This window comes from Ailuropoda melanoleuca, chromosome 3 (assembly GCF_002007445.2).
Source record: "Ailuropoda melanoleuca isolate Jingjing chromosome 3, ASM200744v2, whole genome shotgun sequence".
Classification (NCBI taxonomy): domain Eukaryota; kingdom Metazoa; phylum Chordata; class Mammalia; order Carnivora; family Ursidae; genus Ailuropoda; species Ailuropoda melanoleuca.
This window is the reverse complement of record NC_048220.1, coordinates 123,903,737-123,909,736: the sequence shown is the minus strand read 5'-3', so window position 1 is coordinate 123,909,736 and position 6,000 is coordinate 123,903,737. Positions and strand designations below refer to the sequence as shown.

General features: G+C 35.7%; 1 pseudogene; it reads left to right on the top strand.

Moving 5' to 3' along the window:
• Nucleotides 1-1,111: 1,111 nt before the first annotated feature.
• The window catches only part of LOC109490786, a 109,011-nt pseudogene continuing 104,122 nt past the window's right edge, over nt 1,112-6,000 (top strand).

The following is a 6,000-nucleotide window of genomic DNA, read 5'->3' as shown; positions in this document are numbered from 1 at the left end:
CGGCTCTCATGATACTCAAAATTTTACACCCTTTAGTTAAAATTACAAACTGTACAGTTCAGAGAGCTACTGGAAAATGTAATCTAAAACAAAAGATCATTGAGGGGTGACATCAGCAAAACAGCAGAATAGGTTTCCTTTCCACAAAAACCATCTTCCCCACAAAAATATCAGTGTAGACAATCACTCACCAATGACAGTACCTCTGTGAAGTCCAGAAGTGAAGCAGAGAAGTCCCAGCTCATCACTGAAGGAAAAAAAAATCCAAGATAAGCTGTATTGACGGTAAGTGAGAGAGTTTCACTTTGTCCACATCACCCGTCCTCCAAGGTGGGAAGCTCTGTGCCAAGGACCCTGAGCCTACAATGTCTCCCTCAGGAGAGAATGAGAGCCTATCGTGAGCACCTGCCTTCCTCAGCTGTGTGAGATGCTGCCAAAGGGGCCCGTGTCTTTCTCCCCCTCCCAGGATGCTGCAGGTGTGCTGCATGACTGGGTAGGGAGGGGAGGGGAGGGGCAGCAGTGGCCAGGGCTCTCAGCAGCCGGCAAAGGATAAGCGAACCCTGCTAATCCCTTCAGGGATCCCTTCAGGGATCCCATCAGGAAGCCCGCCAATGAGCCTCTTGGTGTGCCTCACCTGCGGATCCCCCCAACTGGCACATGGCACCCCAACACGTCTCACACCTCACCTGCCCACATCCTCATACAGTCGCCGGCTCTTTTCCTGTGCTCCCGGGGGGCGAGTGTGAGTCTGCAGACAACGCCTGAGCTCACAAAGACTGCGGACGCTGCGAGAGTGGGAGAAAGCGTGCAAGCGTGAGCCTCCCGCCGCGCTCTGGGAGAAGGAAGCGGGAGGCTGTCAGCATGCGGACTAACTTCGCGCGATTGAGAGAAAGCACGCAATCCTCCAAGAAGTACCGCCACGAGGAAACAAGAGGTTTGGAGCAGACCATAACCGTAGAAAAGTTCTGGGAAAGCGTCAAGATTTTTAGCAACGCCGACAGAAGGTATTTCTCTCCCAAAGCCAGTTAGTAAAAACTGGAGGAGCTGACTGCTTATTCATATGTGAAGACAGCAATGAAAAATTTCAAGGAACATGAAAAATCAAGGAAACATGACACCATCAAAGGAACACAATAATTTCCCAGTAACCGACCCCAAAGAAATGGGCATCTGCAATTTGCCCCATGAGAAATTCAAAATGGTTGTTTTAGGTAAGTTCAGGAAGCTCCAAGAAAACAAAGAGAATTCAATGAAATCAGACAACTAATACCATATTTATATATACCATGTATATAATGAAATATTACTCAGCCATGAGTAGGAAATCCTGCTATTTGCAATAACGTGGATGGAGCTGGAGGACATTAAGCTAAGTACAATTAGAATAGTGGATACCAGGGCTGGAAGGATGTGGGAAATGGGGAGACTTGGGGGATCTAATATACAGCATGGTGACTACAGCATATAACACAATGTTAAAGCTGAAAAAACACTAAAAAGCCATTAAATAGACAATAAATAAATATATTAACAAATAATTATTTAAAAAAATAGTTTTATCTTTATAAATACTAGGTTTAAAATAAAATTATGATATATCTTATTTATATTGGAATAAATTTTAATTTTAATCGAATTAAAACCTCTTGGAGACCTTTTATTTTTTTATTTCTACATCCAATTTCATCTTATGAGTTTATTGAAGTATCATTTTGGGACTTATCACTTCTACATTATTTCACTAAGTAAAATCTCTTTCACAAGAGCTCTGTACATCACAAAGAAATTGTTTAAAACTTGAAATCAGGTGTTCAAAGCACCTATTTTGTTGAAGGGGAATAAATGAAACAAAATTTGAAGGACAAATATACCCTGCTACAATCAACTATACATTCTTCTTGGTTTAGTAGATTATTATTTATTTATTTTATATAGCAGACACTAAGGAGTGATGTTGGAATGTTAATAGCAAGTAACTGAATACATTGTTTTTCAGTTTTCTAGCATCTTTAGAGCAGTCTACATAAAAATAAATAGCATGGTTTTAAGTAATTCAATAAAGAGTGACTCAAATATTTTATGTATCTAGAGGTTTTTGCTCCTTTTTGAGCCTTAAAAAAATTTAATCTTCAAAAGCTCTCATAGAAAATAATACTGTCTTTAAAATTCAAATAATAGATTTTAATACAATATTGGATTTGGCTTGGAATACATAATATGTAAGTTAAAAAATCAGGTCACAAATATGGGGATATATACACATGGAAAGAGAAACATTTCATGTATCTATACATTAACTTAAGTTAGCAAATACTCTTGTAATAGTTTTATCCAGATCCAATATTGAATATTGATTCAGGAATTGTGGGTCTGTAGCCTCAATTGTTTTTTAACTATGATAAAACTATAGTGTTAGTGCTCCATGACAAACTTTTGCTACCCAGAAACACTGAAACGTATCTTTCACAGAAGACGTATCTATCCTTACTTCTGTGAATTTTGACAAAATAGGGTCTCTTCAAAGAAACAGATGGTGAATGAATGGCATTACAGTTACATTCAAAATTAACGTGAACTCTCATAGCTAAATGAGCTCTAGCAAGAAAATAAGTAGCTGGTGCTATGAGATAATTACTTGAAATTGTGGACTTTAGGGCAATCCAGAACTGGAAACTACATCACCTCACAGAAAGTTTAGTGATCTACTTAAAATTCAATATATCTTTTTCTTTTTTTAATAAAAAAATGTTATTGTGAAAAAATATGAAAGACACCCTTTCATGAAGATCCAAAGGTAATCACTTAGTATTCTTAATAGATGTATGCTATAGCTTTGTCTTCCCTCCTTCCTTTTCTTATTTCTTACCTTCTTTATTTCCTGCCTGCTTGCCTTTTTCTCTCCCCACATCTCTCCTCCCCACCTTATATCCTTCCTTCTGTCTGTCTGTTATTTACCTATTGTCCTTTAGTCCTACATTTGCCCTCGTGTACCCTACTCTGCATTTCTGGGACTGAGAATCTGGCTGGTCTTCCTGCTAACTCCTGACATGTCACCACCTACACTTCACTCCCCCTTTAACAGCCTGCTTTTCTCTGTTTCATAAACCTATTTATTTCCTTCATAAAAATTTGTTTAATGAATCCTTTCTTTTCTATGTGTATTCTCTTTCTCATGAGAGTGTAATACAATGTAAGATTGATGAAAGAAGAAATCCTGACTAGGTTGTTCACTATGGTATTGTAATCCTATCACAACATCTGACATAAAGTAGATGATAAGTAAATGCATATTTGTCTAAAGAAGGCAAAGTAAATGAATCTTCAATCTTCAAATGAAGAATCAGAAGCTTAGAGAAGAGGCTTTTAACTTTTTTTCTTTTTTTAAAAAGATTTATTTTAGAGACAGAGAGAGGGCATGTGGGTTGGGGAGGAAGCACAGAGGAGGAGGGAGAGAATCTCAAGCAGACTCCCCACTGAGCACAGAGCCCAACTCAGGGATTTATCCCACAACCCTAAGATCACAACCTGAGCCAAAATCAAGAGTTGGATGCTTAATCAATGGAACCACCCAGGCACCCCCCAAAAATTTTTTTCAGTGTTAAGCCATCATTTTCTCACTAACTTAGAATGTATGTGTGTTTTAATAGTTTAGTGATTATTGCAAAGAAAAAGACATCCCCTATGGTTTTAGAAGACATATCTTTCTAACCTAGATATCATACACGGGGCTTGTCTATGGGATTTAGATATAGTCAGTCATGAGTATATATCCCTTCCCATGTATGGCTTAATAAGTCACATTAATGACTTTGAGCTTCATACTAAGGATTATGAGAAATCATCAAAGTCTTTTGTTGGAAAGCAATTTAATTGGATTCACATATATATATCTGCACCTTGTGGGAATTTGGACTTGATGACCTCTGAGATTTATTCTGAAACTATGTTCCATGATTCTGTGACTTAACAATTTAAAGGCAATCTTTCTAATATTCAACTAGGGGAAATTAGCAACAAAGACTTCTTTGTATATATTCTGGTATAATCTTATGCTTGTAGGCAAAAAACATGAGTCCTAAACATTTTATGAAATTGTTTCATTAGAATTTATTTTACTCTTATTAACATGTCTAAAATATAGCAAGGTTCTGTCAGAGAATTTGAGAGAATAATTTTAAGACCTAATCTGTTAAGCACATTGCACCACATGATAGAGAAACAAACCACATATTTTTGCTCAGTTTTTAGACCATATATGTGTGAATACTACGTCTATCTTCATATTAGATTGTACATAAAGAAAAATATATAATTAGTATATAGAACATTTATACTTAAGAAAAATAAACTAAACTCTTCCCTCTTCTAAGTCTTGCTATAGATGCCTTTTTTTTGTTTGTTTTCCCGTTAATGGCATCTCATATCAAAGAGGTCATTTGGAAATCTCTTATTCAAAAATAACCCTACTCTCCATATGTCACCATCTATCATAATACTCAGAATTATTATGTTCATGGAACTATTTTCTCTTTGAAGGCTTTTGTTTATTATCTTTCCCCCTTTTTTCTGCATGTAAATGCCATAAGAGCACTGACTTCATCTGTTTTGTTTCCTTCGTATAGTGTCCCATTGCCTAAAGTAGTTGTTTGTCGACAAAAATAAATTGTTAAACAAATGAAAGGCTGACTGAATAAACAGTTATGTTAAGTTATAAGAATCATATTTCAAATCTAAGTTTTGCTAATTATAACAAATTATGGCTTAGTTGGTAGTTATGGGGCTTTGATCAAATCACTTAACCACAGGGCCTTGGGTTCCCTACTTATCTGAAGGAAAAATTCCTTCACAGTATTGTTTTAGTGCTAGAACGAGATAGTGAGTGTGAAAATACTTGACAAACTGTAACAAATAAACTATAATCTAAGAAATCACTATTGGTACCTTGCTGAAGAAAAATCATTTATCATCAAGGATATTTCGGAGGTAACTTGAACTCAATTAAAAATATAAGTACTCTAATCACTTATAAACAGAGTACCTAAGAAAGATTAATTTAAATGCATTTTACCTATCAAATTTGACTGTTTCTCAATGAAGCTGAACATCTCCATTGACAAAATAAATATAATCTTAAACTATCAAGGCTAAAATTGACATTGGCACCTAGAGACAATGATATCACTGATATTTGTTATTCTCTTTATTTAAAATCATCACATTTTGAAGAAATTAATTTTGCCAAATGTTATTAATTTATACAATTCCTTAAAAATGGACTCAGCTTATATGGAGCTTCCCCCAAATGTCTCCTATTTGCAAATGAAAATTTTTTACTTAGGAGAAATTTTTTTCTTGAATATACAACCTCCCTTCATACTTGAAACCTTAAGATGCACACATTACATCTGAAGAGATTATAGATGGTAAAATCCACACATTTTTTAAATAATTATCACTCAATCCACATTTTAAGTATGATAAATTTTGAAGATATAAAAAGTGGGATTTGGGTTTAAATCTCAAAGATATTTTCTAAGAACCAATTTCATTCAATAAAAACACAAGAGTTTTAATCCCAAGACCAAATGCCAGTTTCATGTATTAAAATGTGTATTACATATGCCTCAAATTCAGGTATGTATGCATGAAGTAAGCATAGCTTGCCTCTAGAGCTACCAATAATTGATAATTCCAGCATAAGCAATCTTATTTACGCAAATGAATGCATCTAGGGGCTTTAATTTTCCATGTTTGTGCTTAAAGCACAATGTGGATTTAACTGGCATAAGTTAATATTTTTATCTTTATTCAGCTGGGAAATCTAAGAAAAGTGTTGCCTAACAATCATAAATCAATAGCAGAGAGGAGCCTGTGCCAACCACTCTCTGTCCTGTGGTCAGCTTGGTTTCGTTTCCTCTAATATCTAGCAACAGAAGCTGTGGTGTGGGATGGAAAGCATTCTGACTACATAAACGACTGAGTCTGTGGTATGATCCTTCT